At 47.9% G+C, this 24,443-nt stretch overlaps 1 protein-coding gene across 1 annotated transcript in view; it reads right to left on the reverse strand.

The window, feature by feature from the left end:
• Positions 1-24,443, reverse strand: part of LOC143808677 (cytochrome P450 2K1-like) — a 200,170-nt gene that overhangs the window by 167,388 nt on the left and 8,339 nt on the right. The window lies entirely within an intron of this gene.

Below are 24,443 nucleotides of genomic sequence, written 5' to 3' on the forward strand. Positions count from 1 at the left end.
GGTGTCCACATTTACAGATGCATACGGACATTGGCCTTCGGTAAGTGTTCACATTTGGACAGGGAGGTCAGGGACCCATCAGATTAATGAGACCACCTTGACGATGGTTGATGGGCTCACACTATTTGGCCAAATTCTGTGCTAAGTGTCTCACAAATATTTTTCCTAATGTTCAAAAAGCCATTTGCTATTCATATTTCATGTATTTCATATTCGACATGCTTTGGCACGATAGAGTGCAACTTTTTTTTGTATTTTTTTTGTATAAGGCCTAAAACCCATGTCAGGAACATGTACAAACCTCATTTTACTTGGAAGCAGCTTTCTCAAGGGAAAGAGACAGGAGTGTCATTGACCAATCTGAACAATCCTACGCAGTTCTTGTGGAAACTACCCAACCAGGCAGAATGTATCTTTTGCATGGTTTTGAGCAACAATGGAGTAATAACAAGATATTTTCCAGAGAGTGTCGAGGTCTGTGGAGTGTATTACTGAGGTGACAGGCCGTGCTACAGAGCTCAGGTAAAGGCCTTATCGTGGCAATGACCATGGTCCAATATGCATAACGCTGCTGCCTGAATAGGTGTGTGGAGCATATTAATCCAGTCTCTTAGCTGTGCTTAAATTATACAGAAACTGGCCAATACCCCACGAACATTTTTTTATAAGGACCCAAATATAGAAAATGAAAGGGAAACAACAGTTTAATAAAGTGACACAAGTCTCATTCATTTAGGAGCCTGGAAAAGTCAGCAATGGTCTTTGTCCAGCACCGTACAATGTAAAGTGCTAACAAATATGTATGCCCCATCTAGCAATTTGTGAACAGACATATATGCTGACATGGGACAACTGAACGCTGCGCTGGGACAACAAACTGGACATGGTTGCTGACTGTTATGTCTGCGCAACTGCAGGTTGTGGACAGGAGACCTCAGCACCTCCTTCCTGGACAGCCGAGTGGGAATGGCGTAACACAGGGGAAGGGCCAGTGGTTTCACCGTCATACACATATTTTGTACCCAGGTGTTCTGTCCACCTACTAGGGTGTTGCGTATATGAGCAGTATATGGCGTATGCTAACAGAGGTATTATGTCGAATATCCCTTTATGAAGGGTGCGTGAGTAAGATCTTTGAACTAGCAGAAGAAACATAGAGCATGATTCATTACTCATACTATTATTCTGTGTAAGTCTGAAACCTGAAGAATTGTTTGGAGCATAGTAATTAATGTATTAATGTTCCAAAATGTCCAAGTGCAGACCCAAAAAACATCAGGCTACCAGATAAACGCTTAAAGAGACAATGAAAAGGGCAACACAATAAAAAAAAATAGAATAGAATATATAGAGATTGAGAGTAAAAATTTGACCATTGCACAATGTATAAAGGTTTTTAAAAATTACCCCAATGGGTCTGTTTCATAAACGCTGAAAGAGACCATGATGGGGACAACACAATACATTTTGCAGTTATCACAAGAGTTAGAGATAGAGAGTACAAGTTTCACCATTGCACAATGTGCAAAGGTTTAAAAATATTAGCCAAGGGGTCTCTCTCAGACCAGCGGAAAGACGCCGTGATGGAGACTTCACAATACACTTAGCAGTTATTACAAGAGGTACAGATATAGAGTACCAGTTTCACATTCCACAATGTGCACAGATTTCAAAAAGTACAAAACAATACCCACATGGGGTACTCATCGTACTTGTTGCAGAAGCAGAAGGAGGACGAGGAGTTAATTTCATGAACAAAATGGTTTTGGTTGGTAAGGGGTGGACGTTAAGACAAATTAAAAAGAAAAAAAATTATTTGTCCTGCATTTACATAACATTGCTGCCATATGAAGGGCTTAAAAAGTCGGATGAAATCCATCCCTTGTTCAATTTTAGAAGAGTCAGCCTGTCTAACAGCTGTGTGTGCCTATCCGTTATGATTGCACCTGTAGGACTAAAAACCCGTTCAGACAATACATATGAGGCAAAGCATGGTAGCACCTCCATGGTGTACAAGGAGAGGTCGGGTCAAGTGTGCAACTTGGACAAGCAATAGTTAACAGGCACTGATAAATCAGGAAAGATGCTGGTATGGTCACTTAGCTAGTCCTTCACAATTTTGGTCAACTTCTCCCTCCACATCATAGTTAACCAACATATAGCCCTTGCTGATGGGTCAGTCTCATGAAAATGGCCTAGTTGGTGGACATTCCCCCTGAGTTGCACCTGGTGTTTGTGGCCCTCTACAGTAATCCTTGTGGGCAAAAAGAGCTGGTACCTCTGTACCAGCAATGTCTCTGGGTAATCTTTTGAACAAGTCTTCCACTTCGGACCTCTGGCATGCATGCACTGAAAATGGCACGTATGCTTCCGACATCAGAGAAGCAAATTACTCCTTGTACCGTGGGTCAGGAAAGGTGCACAGCCAGTATTGCATGGTGAACAAAATGTCTTTCACGCGAGAGTCTTGGAAAAGGCATCTGGACATGAACTCTGCCATGTGTGGCAGACTACAGAGAGCGAAATGTACAGTGTCCTCATCAGGAAGAGCAATAACCGTCCTCCTCACGACGCATAGCCTCCTGCTTCTCCTCCTCTTGTTTGGATTCGAAGTCCCCTCTGTAGAGCAGATCAAAAAATCCTGTTCTTCCTCCTCCTCATCCTCCTCCTCTTGTTCCTCATCATTACTCAATGTGGCCTGTAAATACTGTGTGATGCTGGGCTGTGTGGTATCAGCCACTGTACAATCTTGCTCAAAAGCCATAGCTCAGCATTCAAAGCTTCCTCTTTCACAATCTGTAGTGAACATTTTAATCGACAGAGCAGTGGGATGGTTATGCTCATAATAGTGAAACGCCTGCCAGGGCCATGGTGTACTTGGTAAAGTGTTCTGTCCTTAAAGGGATGTGTCACGGCAGTGGTGACCCAGTCCGTGGCCCTGGGCGACCGTGTTTAAGGGACGGTCTTTAAAGGGGTGTGTGAAATAATAAAATTTTGTGACGCCACCTGTGGTATTCAGTCATGGATGACCGATGCTGCTTAAAGGGGTCCACTGGGGTGATGTTATGGCAGCTGGGATGGGGTAGCTTCCCAAAGGTGAAGCTGGGTCCCCAGGGCTTCCGGTGTAGTAGATGAAGATGGTGTAGTAAGAAACAGAGGATGCAAGGTTGCAGTTTCTTTACCTCTTTACTTGCTTTAACCCTGCTGTTATGTTCGGTCAAAAATGACCGTTTTTGAACTTTGATATTTTTTAAAAACTTCATTATGCGGTTCTGAAACTTGTGGTTACTTCTATTTTCCTAATTTGAGGCGTTCGTTCTAAGGGTACTTTTTTTTTTTAGTTTAGTTTTTGCATCACATTTTTTTTACATTTGTACTGTTCCCAGTCAAAAATGACCGAATAGCATTCTATGCTAATTTCAGCCATTTTTTGAGTAAAACAAATGAGTTATCATTTCTTTTGATACTACTTATTGCATCTACTATTGTTTATGAAGTAAACAGTTGCTTTAGGTGCAGATTTACATATGCTTTCAGTACAAACCATATGCATTGGCTTTCAGTACAGTTCTGTGCAATTTTTTTTCTCTGTATGTTATTTACACTGCTTTTCCTCTAAAAATATAAACTATGCTTTTCTTCTCAAATCATTCATTTCTGTTGCTTAAGTTGCATATTGTAAAGCAACAATTATTTTTATATTGCTTATGCATTGTTTGTTTACTGTCATGATGTAAGATAATTGTCACTGCCTGCTTTTGTGCAATGATGGCAATCACTTTTTACAGCTTGCATGGCACATATGTTCAAGTTGATTGATTCTTTGTTATTCAAGAGAATGAGGATGAGGTCTGTGACTTTTATGGAGTGGTATATTTTCACTGCGGTGAGAGCATGAATGCATGCTTAGATGGATGACATTGAGTAAATAATTGAACTGTATATACTGTTGTATATAATCTGTTATTGTTGTAAAACTGGTTACAGTTTTTCTGATTTTATTACTATTATTTATTTATTTATTTTTTATTATTTTTACTATTTTTTTTTTCAAAATGTTTGCACGCAGTTACATTTTACACTATAGTTAATTTTAGTTATAGTTATAGTTAGTTATAGTTGTTATAGTAGTAGTAGTAGTTGTTTTAGTTAGTTAGTTAAGCTAAAATTTGTAATTTCTGTACCGAATTCAATAAGCCCTTGTAACCTTCATAAACACAAAATAAATAAAAAAAATTGAGTTTTTTACGTATTTTTTTTTTATAATGACCAACCATGTTCACATGCAGTATAATAATGCAACAGGTATTAAAAAAAAATGTAAGTAGCTAAAACAGCATTTTAATAGGTCCGGTCAAAAATGACTGGAGCAGTACAAGTGTATAGTGGAAACGAACAGAACAGCAGGGTTAAGGCAGCCATCATCCAGGGTGTCGGATCACAGGTGCTGGTATTTTCTGGCCGGCTTGGAAACGTCTCAGAAATCCCCCTAACCTGGTGGGGTTGGAAGCCTTCCTTCTAGTACTGTGTTGTAGTCCCTTGCTGCCTTAGGCCTCACACAAGGTCCTCATGTTCTCTCTGTCCCCCTTTAGGTAGGACACTAACCCGTACGACAGGAAACTCGATCCTTTATACAGGATCTCTATCAGGACCCAGACTCTATCTGCTACTGTGTCCTCGGGTGTTAATGGTGGACAGGTAGCTTGCAATCTGCTGTCCGTTGGTTTCTGCTGTGAGACATAAAGTACTGCACAACCTTGGTCTTCCGGCTACCGGCATCCATGCTCAGCTTCTCTTTCCAGCTCTTTCACTCCACCTTTGCTCCTTCCTCCTTTCAGTCTCTTTACAAACTGCTCTGCTCTCTTTTTCCTTCCAAGGAGCTCCAAAATCACTCGTCTGCACGGCCCCAGCTTTCCTTCCTCACTCCTCACCCTCCTCTCACCAACTGACTAACTCTCCCCAACTGCTTAACAACTGCCTAGCAACTTACTCCTTCTCCTGACCAGAGAGAGCAGCTCCCCTGAAGTCGGGTGTAGAGCTCCCCCTTCTGGTCTGGAGTCAGAACGATGTTGTATGTGCTGAATACCTGTTAAAGGGATCCTTCCTCGCTTCCAACCATGACATCGCTCTCCCCGTGAAGAAAGCAATGCCATTGTAACAACCGGCTACCTGGGGTGTTACACTAGCATCCTCAGCACTCACCATCATGATGCAGTACTCAAAGTTTTGTAGAACCTTACATAGGTCAACTATCAACACCCACGTGACAGCTGTTATGTGTGAGGGCTGAGTGTTACTGTGGCGGGCATTAAGAAGCTGAATTTCACAGACTGCTCTCTGCTGCTGACTAAGCTATGCCAACATATGGAAGGTCGAATTCCAGTGTGTGGGCAGGTCACAAATGAATCAATGACGAGGCACATTAAAGAGCTGCTGCAGCGAAGCTGGACCGGCGAAAGCCTGAGATAACTTTAGGAAATGTGCGCTGACACAGCGAACCTTGGCAAGTAGGTCCGGCAAATCAGATTATGGTTTTAAATCCTGCTATACAACCAAGTTTAGCATGTGAGCCATGCATGGAACATATACCAATTTGCCAAATTTTAAAGCCGCCACAAAGTTGTGTCCATTATCTCACACAACTAGACTTGGTTGGAGGTTCAGCAGGGAGAGCCGTTTATCAGTCTGTTCTTTTACCCCTTTCAACAACTTGGCTGCGTTGTGAGCTTCATCACCTAAACAGATGAGCTTCAGCAAAGTGTGCGGCTGCATCACCAGGGCAGACCTGCAGATTTCCAAGCTGTGGAGCAATTAGAAGACTAATTCCAGTGAGGATGAGGATGAGAAGAGACAGGAAGCAGAATATGAGGAGACTAAAACCTTGATGGAAGTTGGGCCCGCTATTCTTGGTGTGGGTAAGATGTGTGATGTCACAGCCTCTGACTCTGTCCCAGACTCCACTAAGTTTACCACTGTGCTGTCAGGGACATGTATTGTCCCTGTCTACATGAACTTGTCCACGTGTCTGTGGTTAGGTAGATCTTCCCCATGACTGCGTTGGCCAGAGCATGGCTGATTTTGTGTAATTCACGCTTATTAGTGATGAGCAAGCAGTAAAATGCTCGGGTGCTTGTTGCTTGGGCCAAGCAAATTGGAATGCTCGGGTGCTCGACCCAAGCAACAAGCCCAATGTAAGTCTATGGGAAAACCGAGCATTTTTGCTGTGATCCCCAAATGCCATGGGAACATCATGGGGAATACCCCCGGAAGCATTTCTGACTCCCTGTTCACAGCTGGGAACAATGTTGTCAGAGTATTACTCCACTTTTACAGGCGCACCCAAAAACATAAACAAAACCAAAATGGATTTTCCTGGGAAATATGCTAAGGAACATCCTTTCCAGGGTAATGATTTGTATGTAACACAAAATAAAGAATCCCCCAAAAATGTAACTTCACCACTAGGGCTATGTTCACACGTATCATTTTTGATGCGTTTTTCCACTGTAGAAATGCTTTCAACCAGTAAATGTCATTTTAACATTTAACAACCTTAGCTGGCCATGTGGAGTGTGACACATCAGCAGACACATCCTGTTTCATTTATGAAGGAAGGACTCTGAAAGTCACAAACTCTATTTTTATAGGCTCAGCAATGGGCCCTCACTTTTCTTAGAGAGCCATAAGCCGGCTATGCATTGTTGTTCCCATTTTTACACAGTGGGTTATTGCCTACGTAGTGAGTGGCTTGGGCTGCCAAAAATTAGGATGCACCCCAATACCCCTTGGACAAGACATACCGGAGTGCCTCATGAAGAAATGCACCCATTATAAGAAAATGGGTCTCCCATTTTCATTTGGTACTGCCATACTGTTAGCCTATGCATTGAATGCAAGGCCTGCCTTGCCCCAATAAACACACCCCAATAACCCTTTGAACCGACATACTGGATGGCCACATGAAACCAAAGTTCCCATTATTATGATTTTTGTACTACCAGAAAGTTTGCCCATAAAGTGAATGCAAGGCCTGCCTTTCCCCAAAGTTAAACACACCCCAATAACCCATTGAACTGACAACGTACTGGATGGCCACATGAAACCAAAGTTCCTATTACTATGATATTGCAAGGCCAGCCCCAAATTTGCACGCACTCCAATCCCCCTTGTAAGGCTAGGTTCACATTGCGTTAATGTGTGCATGCTAACGGACAGCGTTGCACGGCAAAAATGTCGCAATTAACGCCGTGCAATGGGTCCGTTAGCGCACCCATTGACAGCAATGTGAAGTTTCCCTCTAGCGCATCGCAAGCGCGTGCCTTTTTCGTCTCGCGCTAGCGATGTGCCGTTCTTCTGTGGCGCGCCTCGGACGATGCTTGCAGCGTCCGCGGCACGCCTGAGGTCCGTTCCCCGCTCTCGCAGATCGGGGATCTGCGAGAGCGGGGACGTTAACGCGACCCCTAGCGCGGCCCCTAAATAAACATTGCGTTAGCGCAATCCGCTAGAGCTAGCGCTAAACGGATTGCCCTAACGCGATGTGAACCTGGCCTTATAAATGTGGATGATGCCCTATGAAAAATAAAAAAAATAAAAAAAGTCTCCTATACTTGTAATACCCATACACTAAGAGAAGGGGCTGACAAACATTTCCCCCTGGTGGGGGTACACCTCAACATAATGGGTAAACATTTTTAGAACGGGAATCATAAACACCCTTGAAAAAATTACTTGGCTGTTGCATCACGGAACACGTTCACCCTGGTGATCTAGTGGTGGTGTCAGAAGAGACATGGAGGATGGCCTCCGAAAATAGTTTTCCCAATTTAAAGGAGCAGGTCTCCTATACTTTTAATGCCCATACACTAAGTGTATGGGCTGACAAACATTTCCCCCTGGGGGATACACATCACCATACTGTGTTAAAAAAAATTTTAAAGGCCATCAAAACAACCCTTTTACACAATAAGTTGGCAGTCGCATCATGGACCATGGACACCATGGTGATCTAGTGTTGGTGGATGATGAGCCAAAATCAGGAAGCGTATACCCATGTGTGGGTGTGAAGAGGTGCATGGAAATACATCTCCAAAAAAAAGACACTGCATTGGAGGCTATGTTTTGCTGTTATTTAGCAGTGTAGAGAAATATGACTCAGTCCAGCACTTGTTCATTTTTATAAGATTAAGCCTGTCAGCATTTTCAGTTGACAGGCGGTTGCGCTTATCAGTTATAATTCCACCAGCGGCAATCAAAACACTCTCTGACAAAATGCAAGCGGCAGGGCAGGTCAGGACCTCCAAGTCATAGAGAGCCAGTTCATGCCATGTGTCCAGCTTGGATACTCAATAATTAAAAGGCACAGAGGAATCTGGGAGGACGTTGGTGCGGTCAGCAAGGTACTCTCTCAGCATCTTCCCAAACTTTGCACTGCTTGTGAGAGTACCCGCACCTCTGGGCCTAGGCGATGGAAGGGACTGAAAAAGACTCTCCCAGAACTTTGCCATTGTTCCCATGCCTCTGCTGGATTGGAGTTGTGTCTCTCTTGTCTGTACTCCTTGGTTGTCCAACACACTGTGACCTCTGCTGCCAGCGTTTTCAGATGGGAATTTTTTAAATAATTTAGTGACAATGACCCTCTGGTACTGCAACATTTTAGTACACCTATCTGCTTCAGGCAGAAGAGATTGAAAGTTCTCCTTGTAACGTTGGTCTAGAAGTGTCACCAACCAGTAATGAGTATCACCGAAAATTTTGATAAAGAGCGCCCAACATGCAGGGCGGGGACCTGATTTCCCACCTAGCAAACCTGGAAATGCTCGGTGCTCACCAAGTACCATGAGTACAGTGATGCTGAGGCGAGTAACGAGCATTATCGAGTATGCATGCTCATCACTAATGCTTATGTAATGCGGGTACGGCAATCCAGGAAAAATAGTGGCGGCTGGGAAATAAGTACCGTGGGGCTGTCACTGCCAAGAGACCATGGAAAGACTCAGTTCCCACATGTAAAAATGGCAACATTTCCAGGGCTAGCAATCTAGCAATGTTTAGTGTTTGGGCCTGTAGGTGGGTGAATGGATATTTCTGCTTTCTAGCAAATGTCTAGGGCAGGGACGACTGAATGCTATCCTGGGACAATGAAGTGGATGTGGTTGCTGACTGGTGTGTGTGCAACCGCTGGTTGTGGGCAGGATGAATCAGTGCCTGATCCATGGTGAGCAGATTGGGAAGGCCTTAACACAGGGGAAGGTTCACCTGGATTCACCTTCTTCCTCTTTTTGAAGACTGGAACAACATTTGCTCTTCTCCAGTCTTCTGGGACTTCTCCTGTTCTCCAAGAATTTTCAAAGATCATGGAGAGTTGTACAAAATTTGATCCGTAGCAAGAAATCAGGCAAGAAGAGGTAGTGGTTTGACCAGAGGAAGAACTCTGTCAACTGACACACAGAGGCCTCCATTTTGCTAGATAACAGGCCAAGGGTGAGTTGTTCTTGCCAACCTGAGCACAACCAGCATGCAAAAACACATGGCAGCCAACCACCCCAGTAAGTAGACAGAACGACTTGGTACCAAATCTGTGTCTGAGGGTCAAACCACTGATGATGGGTGTGATGGTGGCATGTTTGAAGGCAGAGGGGAAGGTACCAGAAGATAGCGATAGGTTGAAGAGATGGGTTAGGGCTGGAATGAGCATGTTAGTGAGGTTGGGGAGCAAGTGGGAGGGCATGGGGTCAAGTGCACAGGTGGTGAGGTGTGATTTGGAAAAGAGGCGAGTAAGCTCTCCTTCAGTGATGTTGGAGAGGGAGGTTATTCTTCTTATTACTTCAGCTCTCATCGCATGTGGAAGAGGAAGGGAGAAGTTAAGATAAGTGAAAGTTTAATAACCAGACTATTGTGTTACGTCATCATAATTTGTGTTGGAAATTAGAGAGGAAATTAGTTCCAGTATTATTGTTATAAATTAAACTGCATTGTTGTTAAGCATTGTTCTGCATTCCCTGCATTTCTGCATCCTCACACCTGCTTACAGCCTCATTGTTGACCACGTTGTCTTCAAATTCCCAACTCTGATTGTCCTTCTGAGCTGCAATTTTATGCTAATCTGATGGCAACTGTGCTTTATGACTATCCTGTACGTCTTTAGACATCAATTGACCTTCACCAACTTGCCTTTCTTGTGACAGTGGGTGCTCAAATATTTGGGCATCACTGCACTCCACCTCCTCATGACCCTCTTTAATGGTGAACATTGAGAAGCCTGACAAATTACAAGGGAACGTAAACAGTTCCTCAGAGGGGCCAGCATTGGAGTCATATGTCTACTGGGGCTTTTGATGGTGGAAGGAAGAAGTAACAGGTTGAGGATTCAGAAACCCAGATTTTTGGCTACTGAGACTGGACAGTGTTGAAGACTTTGTGGTGCTGCTTGTCAACACACTGGAGCCTTTGTCTGCCATCCAACCCACAACATTCTCGCACTTGTTTGGGTTCGTTAGTGGTGTACCACGCTAACCAAAATTTTGACATGAACCTAGAACGAGAGACAGTCACCTCCAGATCTGTGACCCCACATCCCTTAATGTCACCCTTTCTCATCTTGCATGTGTTATGCTTATGAAACCATATGGCTACTTTTTTGGAGATCACCTTGCTGCAACACTCCAAATACAGAGTAATGAAGATTATTGCCCCTGCTAAATTGTCACGTAAGATTATCTGTACCCGGATTGCGCCTTTCGCATAACTGCTAGATAAAGATACTGTATTTTTTTAAATTACTAGAAAACAATGATTTATGATTTTTTTTTCAATCACAAAAGATTATCTCTACCCGGATTGTGCCAGTCGTACAACTGCTAGACAAATATTGTGTAATTTAATCAATAGATTCTGAATATTATATAGCAATTAGACTTTAAAATGGATGTTAATATACACTCACTGGCCACTTTATTAGGTACACCTGTCCAACTTCTTGTTAACACTTAATTTCTAATCAGCCAATCACATGGCGGCAACTCAGTGCATTTAGGCATGTAGACATGGTCAAGACAATCTCCTGCAGTTCAAACCGAGCATCAGTATGGGGAAGAAAGGTGATTTGAGTGCCTTTGAACGTGGCATGGTTGTTGGTGCTAGAAGGGCTGGTCTGAGTATTTCAGAAACTGCTGATCTACTGGCATTTTCACGCACAACCATCTCTAGGGTTTACAGAGAATGGTCCGAAAAAGAAAAAAAATCCAGTGAGCGGCAGTTCTGTGGGCGGAAATGCCTTGTTGATGCCAGAGGTCAGAGGAGAATGGGCAGACTGGTTCGAGCTGATAGAAAGGCAACAGTGACTCAAATCGCCACCCGTTACAACCAAGGTAGGCCTAAGAGCATCTCTGAACGCACAGTGCGTCGAACTTTGAGGCAGATGGGCTACAGCAGCAGAAGACCACACCGGGTACCACTCCTTTCAGCTAAGAACAGGAAACTGAGGCTACAATTTGTACAAGCTCATCGAAATTGGACAGTAGAAGATTGGAAAAACGTTGCTTGGTCTGATGAGTCTCGATTTCTGCTGCGACATTCGGATGGTAGGGTCAGAATTTGGCGTAAACAACATGAAAGAATGGATCCATCCTGCCTTGTATGGAGCATCTTTGGGATGTGCAGCCGACAAATCTGCGGCAACTGTGTGATGCCATCATGTCAATATGGACCAAAATCTCTGAGGAATGCTTCCAGCACCTTGTTGAATCTATGCAACGAAGAATTGAGGCAGTTCTGAAGGCAAAAGGGGGTCCAACCCGTTACTAGCATGGTGTACCTAATAAAGTGGCCGGTGAGTGTATACAGCCACTAAGGAATATTATTTTGTGGTTAAGAAAAAAATGTTTATAGGCTGCTACACAGGAATATTATGTAGCTCCAAAAAATTGGTTTTGTATATGCTGGCACTCTTATACTATTAATATAATTTGTGTATTTTGGTAGTAAAATAAAAAAGTGTGTAAAAGTACACTATTTATTAAACCAATGGAAAATTATAATTTTTTTCTAGATTGCCTTGCTGACACAATTCAACAGTGGAGTCATGGAAATTATTGCCACTGATAAATTGTCATGTTTGATTATCTCTACCCGGATTGCAGCAGTCGCACAACTGCTAGATAAAATACACTATTTTATTAACCAATAGAAATTTTGGGGGATTTTTTAACATCTCCTTTATGATACGTGCCAACAGAAGACTCAGGGAAATTAATGGTATATACTGACATTTCTGTAGCTCAAGAGGTTTTGCGCAAGTCGCACAACTGTTAGAGAAATATTAGGTACTTAAGCAATAGATGATGAATATTATTTAACAATTAGCTTTAAAAATGGATCTATAATATAACGCTGGGAGCGTCACTCTGTCCGAAGCCTTTATAGACTGCGCAAGCGCAAGCGCCGGCGCAGTCTGGACCCCACAGAGTGACGCTCCCAGGAGATCGTGGTATGCGTAAACACTGAACGTACACCGCGATCTCCACCGGAGAGGCAGGGACCGCCAGGAGGGTAAGTATAGTCACCTGTCCCCCGTTCCAGCGCTGCGTGCGGCTCCGTCTCCGTGTCCCGGTCCTCTGCCTGTGACGTTCACAGTTCAGAGGGCGCGATGACGCGCTTAATGCGCGCCGCCCTCTGACTGAACAGTCACAGCCAGAGGAGCCGGAAGAAGCGGCGGGCAGCGCTGGAACGGGACAAACAGGTGAGTATAGCAAGTGCGGGGGGGGCCTGAGCTGGCGGCGATACCGGCATCTGACCCCCACAGCACGCCGGTGTCCCCACCTGCTCAGGCCCCCCAGCACTCGGCGCCCAGCGACGATAGGTGAGTATGGTATTTTTTTTTTTATATCGCAGCAGCATACGGGGGCATATATTATGGAGCATCTTATGGGGCCATCAACCATAATGGAGCAGTGTACGGGGGCATATATTATGGAGCATCTTATGGGGGCCATAAACCATAATGGAGCAGTGAACTGGGCATACACCATGGAGCATCTTATGGGGGCCATAAACCTTTATGGAGCAGTGTACGGGGGCATATAATATGGAGCATCTTATGGGGGCCATCAACCATAATGGAGCAGTGTACGGGGGCATATACTATGGAGCATCTTATGGGGGCCATAAACCATAATGGAGCAGTGTACGGGGGCATATATGATGGAGAATCTTATGGGGGCCATAAACCATAATGGAGCAGTGTACGGGGGCATATATTATGGAGCATCTTATGGGGGCCATAAACCATAATGGAGCAGTGTACGGGGGCATATATGATGGAGCATCTTATGGGGGCCATAAACCATAATGGAGCAGTGTACGGGGGCATATATTATGGAGCATCTTATGGGGGCCATAAACCATAATGGAGCAGTGTACGGGGCATATATTATGGAGCATCTTATGGGGGCCATAAACCATAATGGAACAGTGTACGGGGGCATATATGATGGAGCATCTTATGGGGGCCATAAACCATAATGGAGCAGTGTACGGGGGCATATATTATGGAGCATCTTATGGGGGCCATAAACCTTTATGGAGCAGTGTACGGGGGCATATAATATGGAGCATCTTATGGGGGCCATCAACCATAATGGAGCAGTGTACGGGGGCATATAATATGGAGCATCTTATGGGGGCCATAAACCATAATGGAGCAGTGTACGGGGGAATATAATGTGGAGCATCTTATGGGGGCCATCAACCATAATGGAGCAGTGTACGGGGGCATATACTATGGAGCATCTTATGGGGGCCATCAACCATAATGGAGCAGTGTACGGGGGCATATACTATGGAGCATCTTATGGGGGCCATCAACCATAATGGAGCAGTGTACGGGGGCATATACTATGGAGCATCTTATGGGGGCCATCAACCATAATGGAGCAGTGTACGGGGGCATATACTATGGAGCATCTTATGGGGGCCATCAACCATAATGGAGCAGTGTACGGGGGCATATACTATGGAACATCTTATGGGGGCCATAAACCTTTATGGAGCAGTGTACGGGGCATATAATATGGAGCATCTTATGGGGGCCATAAACCTTTATGGAGCAGCGTATGGGGCATATGGATGGGAGCAGCAAATTACAGAATGGTGGCGCAGGATGGGAGCAGCACATGACAGAACGGTGGCGCAGGATGGGAGCAGCACATGACAGAAGGGGGGTGCAGGATGGGAGCAGCACATGACAGAATGGGGGCGCAGGATGGCAGCAGCACATGTCAGAATGGGGGCGCAGGATGGGAGCAGCACATGTCAGAATGGGGGCGCAGGATGGGAGCAGAACATGTCAGAATGGGGGCGCAGGATGGGAGCAGAACATGTCAGAATGGGGCCGCAGGATGGGAGCAGCACATGTCAGAATGGGGGCGCAGGATGGGAGCAGCACATGACAGAATGGGGGCGCAGGATGGGATCAGCACATGTCAGAATGGGGGCGCAGGATGGGAGCAACACATGTCAGAATGGGGGCGCAGGATGGGAGCAGCACATGTCAGAATGGGGGCGCAAGATGGGAGCAGCACATGACAGGATGGGGGCGCAGGATGGAAGCAGCACATGACAGGATGGGGACGCAGGATGGAGCAGCACATACCAGGATGGAGACCATATACCAATATAAATGCTCGCCACCCGGGCGTAGAACGGGTTCAATAGCTAGTGTTACTATATGCAGGCACAGAGGAATATTATTTTTTGGTAAAAAAAAATGTTTATAGGCTGCTACACGGGAATATTATGTATATGCTGGTACTACCTAATATTATTTACCTCTACAAATAGGTGATTTTTATATTTTGGTACTGGATGAAACCCTCCCCATTTCACCCTAATACCACAGTCTGTTTATAATACTAACTACTCTACAACACAGTGGAAAATAGCACAGATCTGCAGCATCTATAATATAACACTGGGAGCGTCACTCTGTCCGAAGCCTTTATAGACTGCGCAAGCGCAAGCGCCGGCGCAGTCTGGCCCCCACAGAGTGACGCTCCCATGAGATCGCGGTATGCGTAAGCACTGAACGCACACCGCGATTTCCAACGGAGAAGCAGGGACGAGCCAGGAGGGTGAGTATGCAATATTTACCTGTCCTCCGTTCCATTGATGCGCGCTGCTCTGTCCTCCACATCCTCTGCCTGTGACGTTCAGTTCAGAGGGCACGATGACGCGCTTAATGCGCGCCGCCCTCTGACTGAACAGTCACAGCCAGAGGATGTGGAGGATGGAGCAGCGCGCATCGGTGGAACGGGGGGACAGGTGAATATAGCAAGTGCCGGGGACCTGAGCTAGTGGTGACTCTGGCACCTGACCCCCACAGCGCGCCGGTGTCCCCACCTGCTCAGGCCCCCAGCACTCGGCGCCCAGCACAGCCGCCCGCACTCTCAGCACCACCACGCACAGCCGCCCGCACTCACCACAGCCACGCACAGCCGCCCGCACTCACCACAGCCACGCACAGCCCCCCGCACTCACCACCGCCACGCACAGCCGCCCGCACTCAGCACAGCCATGCACAGCTGCCCGCACTCACCACAGCCACGCACAGCCGCCCGAACTCACCACAGCCACGCACAGCTGCCGGCACTCAGCACAGCCGCCGGCACTCAGCACAGCCACACAAAGCCGCCGGCACTCACCACAGCCACGCACTGCCACCCGCACTAACCACAGCCACGCACAGCCGCGCACACTCACCACAGCCATGCACAGCCGCCGGCACTCAGCACAGCCACGCACAGCTGCTGGCACTCAGCACAGCCACGCACAGCCACCCACACTCAGCACAGCCACGCACAGCTGCCCGCAGTCACCACAGCCACGCACTGCCGCCCGCACTCACCACAGCCACGCACAGCTGCCCGCAGTCACCACAGCCACGCACTGCCACACGCACTCACCACAGCCACGCACAGCCACCCACACTCACCACAGCCATGCACAGCCACCTGCACTCACCACAGCCACGCACAGCCGCCCGCACTCACCACTGCCATGCACAACCGTCCGCACTCAGCACAGCCACGCACAGATGCCCGCACTCACCACAGCCACGCACAGCCGCCCGCACTAACCACAGCCACGCACAGCCACCAGCACTCACCACAGCCACGCACAGTCGCCCGCACTCAGCACCGCCATGCACAGCCGCCGGCACTCAGCACAGACGACCGCACTCACCACAGCCACACACAGCCGCCCGCACTCACCACAGCCACACACAGCCGCCCGCACTCATCACTGCCACGCACAGCCGCCCGCACTCACCACCGCCACGCACAGCCGCCCGCACTCAGCACAGCCATGCACAGACGCCCGCACTCGCCACAGCCACGCACAGCTGCCCGCACTTACCACAGCCACGCACAGCCGCCCGCACTCAGCATCGCCATGCACAGCCGCCGGCACTCAGCACAGCCGCCCGCACTCACCACAGCCACGCACAGCCGCCCGCACTCAGCACTGACACGCACCGCCGCCTGCACTCACCACAGCCACGCACAGCCGCCCGCACTCACTACAGCCACGCACAGCCACCCGCACTCACCACAGCCACGCACAGCCGCCCGCACTCAGCACTGCCACGCACAGCCGCCTGCACTCATCACCGCCACGCACAGCCGCCCGCACTCAGCACTGCCACGCACAGCCGCCTGCACTCACCACAGCCACGCACAGCCGCCCGCACTCACCACAGCCACGCACAGCCACCCGCACTCACCACAGCCATGCACAGCCGCCCGCACTCAGCACTGCCGCCGGCACTCAGCACAGCCACGCACAGCCGCCCGCACTCACCACAGCCACGCACAGCCGCCCGCACTCACCACAGCCACGCACAGCCGCCCGCACTCACCACAGCCACGCACAGCCGCCCGCACTCACCACAGCCACGCACAGCCGCCGGCATTCAGCACAGCCGCTCGCACTCAGCACAGCCACGCACAGTCGCTGGCACTCAGCACAGCCACGCACAGCCGCCTGCACTCACCACAGCCACGCACAGCCGCCCGCACTCACCACAGCCACGCACAGCCGCCCGCACTCACCACAGTCACGCACAGCCACCCGCACTCACCACAGCCACGCACAGCCGCCCGCACTCACCACAGCAACACACAGCCACCCGCATTCACCACAGCCATGCACAGCCGCCTGCACTCACCACAGCCACGCACAGCCGCCCGCACTCACCACAGCCACACACAGCCGCCCACACTCACCACAGCTACGCACAGCCATCGGCACTCAGCACAGCCGCCCACACTCACCACAGCCACGCACAGCCACCGGCACTCAGCACAGCCACCCGCACTCAGCACCGCCACGCACAGCCGCCCGCACTCACCACAGCCACACACAGCCACCCACACTCACCACAGGTACGCACAGCCACCGGCACTCAGCACAGCCGCCCACACTCACCACAGCCACGCACAGCCACCGGCACTCAGCACAGCCACCCGCACTCAGCACCGCCATGCACAGCCGCCCGCACTCAGCACAGCTGCCCGCACTCAGCACCGCCACGCACAGCTGCCCGCACTCACCACAGCCACGCACAGCCACCCGCACTCACAGCCACACACAGCCGCCGGCACTCAGCACAGCCGCCCGCACTAACCACAGCCACGCACAGCAACATATGGCAGAATGGAAACAGAAACAGGCAGAATGGGTGCAGCACATTACAACAGAATGGGGGCGCAGGATGGGAGCAGCACATGATAGAATGGGGGCGCGGGATGGGAGCAGCACATGACAGAATGGGGGCGCAGGATGGGAGCAGCACATGACAGAATGATTGCGCATGATGGGAGCAGCACATGACAGAATGGGGGTGCAGGATGGGAGCACATAACAGGATGGGGTGCAGGATGGGAGCACATGAAAGGATGGGAGCAGCACTTGACAGAATGGGGGCACAGGATGGGAGCAGCACATGACAGAATGGGGGCACAGGCATGACAGGATGGGGGTGTGAGATGGAGCAGCATATGACAGGATGGGGGCGCAGGATGGGAGCACATGACAGGATGGGGACGCAGGATGGAGCAGCACATGACAGGATGGGAGAGCAAGATGGGAGCAGCACATACCAGGATGGAGACCATATACCAATATAAATGCTCGCCACCCGGGCGTAGAACGGATTCAATAGCTAGTATACTTATAATGATGAGAGCACCCAGGTGCCTGCCTTTTACTCTCCCTCCTATTACATCTCGCCCTACTTAAATCCCCACTTAATAAACAACTCTTGACAGTCAATCTTCACACACTATAAGCTCCTTTCACTATCACTATGCTGACACTACGCTCTCACTATTCTGTTTCCATCTACAATGTGTGCAAGATGGCGCCAGCAGCCTTTAAATAGTCCCTATGATGCTGGAAAGCCAGCCAATTACAGTAATGCCACACCAAAGATGGCACCAGCATTACTGTGATTGGCAAGCCAGCCCAGCATGTTTATTGGCTGCAAATAAAGTGCCAAATATGCTGGGTGCAGGCCGAGATTACTAATCTGCCGAGCCGAGCAGATGCCTGCTGGGCTGGCGGCTCTTAGCGGCAAAATGGGCCGCCGGTCCTTTAAATGTTCTGCAAGGCTCTCACGCACATGCTTTCTTGGTGCACACGCTGACCAGGGCAACGGTGGCCCACATCAGTGTATGAGAGAAACCCTTGTTCGTGCTTGCGCGCGCATCTGCGGCCCTGGTCAATGCCTGCAAGCAGCGCGCACAGGATGCCCGCTTGAGCCTCACTCTGTCAGACGCTGGCCAGTACTAGCATCAGAGAACAGTGCTCTCCTCACCAATCTCCGTCCGACATCCACGACAAGTCATCCTCAGCACAGTGGCTGGACAGTGGACTGTTATGAACTATACTTTTGGGCTCCCTCTTGTGGTCACTCGCGGTATGGCTCTTGTATACTCTTTCCCCAGGTTGGTAGTCACCTGGTTCGTTAACACTCTGGGTGTTTCTATTTAAACTTCCTGGAGTCTTAGTCCATTGCCTGGCATCCATGTAATCAGTCCTTGTCTGGTTGCTCTTGTCTACTGGTCCTGATTTTTGCAACATAAGCTAAGTCCTGCTTTCTTGTTTTTTGTTATTTGTATTATTCTGTTTTTTGTCCAGCTTGTTCATAATGTGATTCCTGATTTTGCTGGAAGCTCTAAGGGGGCTGATATCCTCCCCCCATACTGTTAGTCGGTACGGGGGTTCTTGGATATTCAGCGTGGATATTTGTGTAGGGTTTTTTGCTGACCACATAAGTCCTCTTTCTATATTTCTGCTATTATTTAGTGGGCCTCTCTTTGCTGAATCTAGTTCATACTTACGTTTGTCTTTTCCTCTTACCTCACCGTTATTATTTGTTGGGGGCCTGTATCTACTTTGGGGTACCTTTCTCTGGAGGCAAGTGAGGTCTGTATTTTCTCTGAAAGGGTTAGTTAGATCTCCGGCTGGCACGAGACGTCTAGAACCAACGTAGGTACGTTCCCCGGCTGCTGTTAGTTGTGGGCTAGGATCAGGTATGTGGTCAGCTTAGTTACCACCTCCCTAAGAGCTAGTTTTTATGTTTGCAGACTTTGCTGAAGACCCTGAGATCCTCTGCCATTAGGATCACAACAGTATGCCAGGCCAGTGAATAGTTAATGCATTGCAGAAGTGGGATTAAAAGAAAAAGAAGTTCTGAGTTTTTGTTTTTTTTTCTCTTCCTTCCCCTTTACCTCTGAATGGCTTGAAACTCTGCTGCAGACATGAATGTGCAAACTCTGATTACTAGTGTGGATCAGCTTGCTGCTCGTGTGCAAGGCATTCAGGATTTTGTTACTAGCAGTCCTATGTCAGAACCTAAGATTCCTATTCCTGAGCTGTTCTCTGGAGATCGATTTAAATTTAGGAATTTTAGGAATAATTGTAAATTGTTTCTATCTTTGAGACCTCGTTCGTCTGGAGACTCAGCTCAGCAAGTTAAAATTGTTATCTCCTTCTTGCGGGGCGACCCTCAGGATTGGGCTTTCTCATTGGCGCCAGGAGATCCGGCATTGGCGAATATTGATGCGTTTTTTCTGGCGCTCGGATTGCTTTATGAGGAGCCCAATCTTGAAATTCAGGCAGAGTAGGCTTTGCTGGCTATTTCTCAGGGCCAGGATGAAGCCGAAGTGTATTGCCAAAAATTTCGGAAATGGTCCGTGCTTACTCAGTGGAATGAGTGTGCTCTGGCCGCAAATTTCAGAAATGGCCTTTCTGAAACCATTAAGAATGTGATGGTGGGCTTTCCCATTCCTACAAGTCTGAATGATTCTATGACGCTGGCCATTCAGATTGATCGGCGTTTGTGGGAGCGCAAATCCGCTAATCCTTTGGCGGTGTTGTCTGAACAGACGCCTGATTTAATGCAATGTGATAGAATTCAGACTAGAACTGAACGGCAAAATCATAGACGTCAGAATGGGTTGTGTTTTTACTGTGGTGATTCTACACATGTTATATCAGCATGCTCTAAACGCCTAACAAAGTTTGTTAGTCCTGTCGCCGTTGGTAACTTGCAGCCTAAATTTATTTTGTCTGTGACTTTAATTTGCTCATTGTCTTCCTACCCTGTTATGGCGTTTGTGGACTCAGGCGCTGCCCTGAGTCTTATGGATTTGTCGTTTGCCAGGCGCTGTGGTTTTGTCCTGGAGCCTTTAGAAAATCCTATTCCTCTTAGAGGAATTGATGCTACGCCATTGGCGGAGAATAAACCGCAGTATTGGACACAAGTGACCATGTGCATGACTCCTGAACATCGGGAGGTGATTCGTTTTCTTGTTCTGCATAAGATGCATGATTTGGTCGTTTTGGGTCTGCCATGGTTACAGGCTCATAATCCTGTTCTGGATTGGAGGGCTATATCTGTGTCAAGTTGGGGTTGTCAGGGAATTTATTGCGATTCCCCGTCGGTGTCTATTGCTTCCTCCACTCCTTCAGAAGTTCCTGAGTATTTGCTTGACTATCAGGATGTGTTCAGTGAGTCCAGGTCCAGTGCTCTTCCTCCTCATAGGGACTGTGACTGCGCTATAGATTTGATTCCTGGTAGTAAGTTTCCTAAGGGACGATTATTTAATCTGTCGGTACCTGAGCATGCCGCGATGCGTTCTTATATAAAGGAGTCTTTGGAGAAAGGACATATTCGTCCATCCTCTTCCCCTCTTGGTGCGGGATTCTTTTTTGTGGCCAAGAAAGACGGATCTTTGAGACCTTGTATAGACTATCGGCTTCTGAATAAAATCACGGTTAAATTCCAATACCCTCTGCCACTATTGTCGGACTTGTTTGCTCGGATTAAGGGTGCCTGTTGGTTCACCAAGATAGATCTTCATGGTGCGTACAACCTTGTGCGCATTAGGCAGGGAGATGAATGGAAAACTGCATTTAATACGCCCGAAGGTCATTTTGAGTACTTGGTGATGCCCTTTGGGCTCTCTAATGCTCCTTCAGTGTTTCAATCCTTTATGCATGACATCTTCCGGAAGTATCTAGATAAATTTGTGATTGTTTATCTGGATGACATTTTAGTTTTTTCTGATGATTGGGATTCTCATGTAAAGCAGGTCAGGATGGTGTTTCAGGTTTTGCGTGATAATGCTTTGTTTGTGAAGGGCTCAAAGTGTCTCTTTGGAGTGCAGAAGGTTTCCTTTTTGGGTTTTATTTTTTCCCCTTCTGCTGTGGAGATGGACCCAGTCAAGGTCCGAGCTATTCATGATTGGACTCAACCCACGTCTGTTAAGAGTCTTCAGAAGTTTTTGGGTTTTGCTAATTTCTACCGTCGTTTTGTTGCTAATTTTTCTAGCGTTGTTAAACCTCTGACGGATATGACCAAGAAAGGTTCTGATGTCGCTAATTGGGCTCCTGCGGCCATTGAGGCCTTCCGGGAGCTGAAGAGCCGGTTTACTTCAGCGCCTGTTTTGTGCCAGCCTGATGTCTCCCTTCCCTTTCAGGTTGAAGTGGATGCTTCTGAGATCGGTGCAGGAGCTGTTTTGTCGCAGAGAGGCTCTGGTTGCTCGGTGATGAAACCATGTGCTTTCTTTTCCAGGAAGTTTTCGCCGGCTGAGCGGAACTATGATGTTGGTAATCGGGAGTTGTTGGCCATGAAGTGGGCATTTGAGGAGTGGCATCATTGGCTTGAGGGAGCTAAGCATCGTGTGGTGGTCTTGACTGATCACAAAAATCTAATGTATCTCGAGTCTGCTAAACGCCTGAATCCTAGACAGGCTCGTTGGTCATTGTTTTTCTCCCGTTTTGACTTTGTGGTCTCATACCTGCCTTGTTCGAAAAATGTGAAGGCTGATGCTCTCTCTAGGAGCTTTGTGCCTGACTCTCCTGGAGCCTCAGAGCCGGCTGGTATTCTTAAAGAAGGAGTGATTTTGTCGGCCATTTCTCCTGATTTGCGACGTGTGTTGCAGAGATTTCAGGCTGGTAGACCTGACTCTTGTCCACCTGATAGACTGTTTGTTCCTGATAAATGGACCAGCAAAGTTATTTCCGAGGTTCATTCTTCGGTGTTGGCAGGGCATCCTGGGATTTTTGGTACCAGAGATTTGGTGGCTAGGTCCTTTTGGTGGCCTTCCTTGTCACGGGATGTGCGTTCTTTTGTGCAGTCCTGTGGGACTTGTGCTCGGGCTAAGCCTTGCTGTTCTCGTGCCAGCGGGTTGCTTTTGCCCTTGCCCGTCCCGAAGAGGCCTTGGACACACATTTCCATGGATTTCATTTCAGATCTTCCGGTGTCTCAGGGAATGTCTGTCATCTGGGTGGTGTGTGATCGTTTTTCCAAGATGGTCCATTTGGTGCCCTTGCCTAAGTTGCCTTCCTCTTCCGATCTTTTTCCTTTGTTTTTTCAGAATGTGGTTCGTTTACACGGCATTCCTGAGAATATCGTGTCTGACAGAGGATCCCAGTTTGTGTCCAGATTCTGGCGATCTTTTTGTGCTAAGATGGGCATTGATCTGTCATTCTCATCTGCCTTTCATTCTCAGACTAATGGCCAAACGGAGCAAACTAATCAGACGCTGGAGGCTTATTTGAGATGTTTTGTTTCTGCGGATCAGGATGATTGGGTGACCTTCTTGCCATTGGCTGAGTTTGCCCTCAATAATCGGGCTAGTTCCGCTACTTTGGTTTCGCCATTTTTCTGCAACTCTGGTTTTCATCCTCGTTTCTCCTCGGGTCATGTTGAGCCTTCTGACTGTCCTGGGGTGGATTCCGTGGTTGATAGGTTGCAGCGGACTTGGAATCATGTGGTGGACAACTTGAAGTTGTCACAGGAGAAGGCTCAGCGTTTTGCCAACCGCCGCCGCGGTGTGGGTCCCCGACTTCGTGTTGGGGATTGTGTTTGGTTGTCTTCTCGGTTTGTCCCTCTGAAGGTTTCCTCTCCTAAGTTTAAGCCTCGCTTTATTGGTCCTTATAGAATTTTGGAGGTCCTTAATCCGGTGTCTTTTCGTTTGGATCTTCCTGTGTCGTTTGCCATTCACAATGTGTTCCATAGGTCTTTGTTGCGGCGGTACATTGTGCCTGTGGTTCCTGCTGTTGACCCTCCTGCTCCGGTCTTGGTTGAGGGCGAGTTGGAGTATGTGGTGGAGAAGATCTTAGATTCTCATCTCTCTAGATGGAGGCTTCAGTATCTGGTCAAATGGAAGGGCTATGGTCAGGAGGATAATTCCTGGGTGGTCGCCTCTGATGTTCATGCGGCCGATTTGGTTCGTGCCTTTCACGCTGCCCATCCTGATCGCCCTGGTGGTCGTAGTGAGGGTTCGGTGACCCCTCCTTAAAGGGGGGGTACTGTTATGAACTATACTTTTGGGCTCCCTCTTGTGGTCACTCGCGGTATGGCTCTTGTATACTCTTTCCCCAGGTTGGTAGTCACCTAGTTTGTTAACACTCTGGGTGTTTCTATTTAAACTTCCTGGAGTCTTAGTCCATTGCCTGGCATCCATGTAATCAGTCCTTGTCTGGTTGCTCTTGTCTACTGGTCCTGATTTTTGCAACATAAGCTAAGTCCTGCTTTCTTGTTTTTTGTTATTTGTATTATTCTGTTTTTTGTCCAGCTTGTTCATAATGTGATTCCTGATTTTGCTGGAAGCTCTAAGGGGGCTGATATCCTCCCCCCATACCGTTAGTCGGTACGGGGGTTCTTGGATATTCAGCGTGGATATTTGTGTAGGGTTTTTCGCTGACCACTAGTGTTGAGCATTCCGATACTGCAAGTATCGGGTATCGGCCGATACTTGCTGTATCGGAATTCCGATACCGAGATCCGATATTTTTGTAGTATCGAAACAACATTAATGTAAAAATGTGTAAAAGAAAAAATTAAAATAAAAAATATTGCTATACTCACCTCTCCG

This window comes from Ranitomeya variabilis, chromosome 2 (genome assembly GCF_051348905.1).
Source record: "Ranitomeya variabilis isolate aRanVar5 chromosome 2, aRanVar5.hap1, whole genome shotgun sequence".
Taxonomy (NCBI): domain Eukaryota; kingdom Metazoa; phylum Chordata; class Amphibia; order Anura; family Dendrobatidae; genus Ranitomeya; species Ranitomeya variabilis.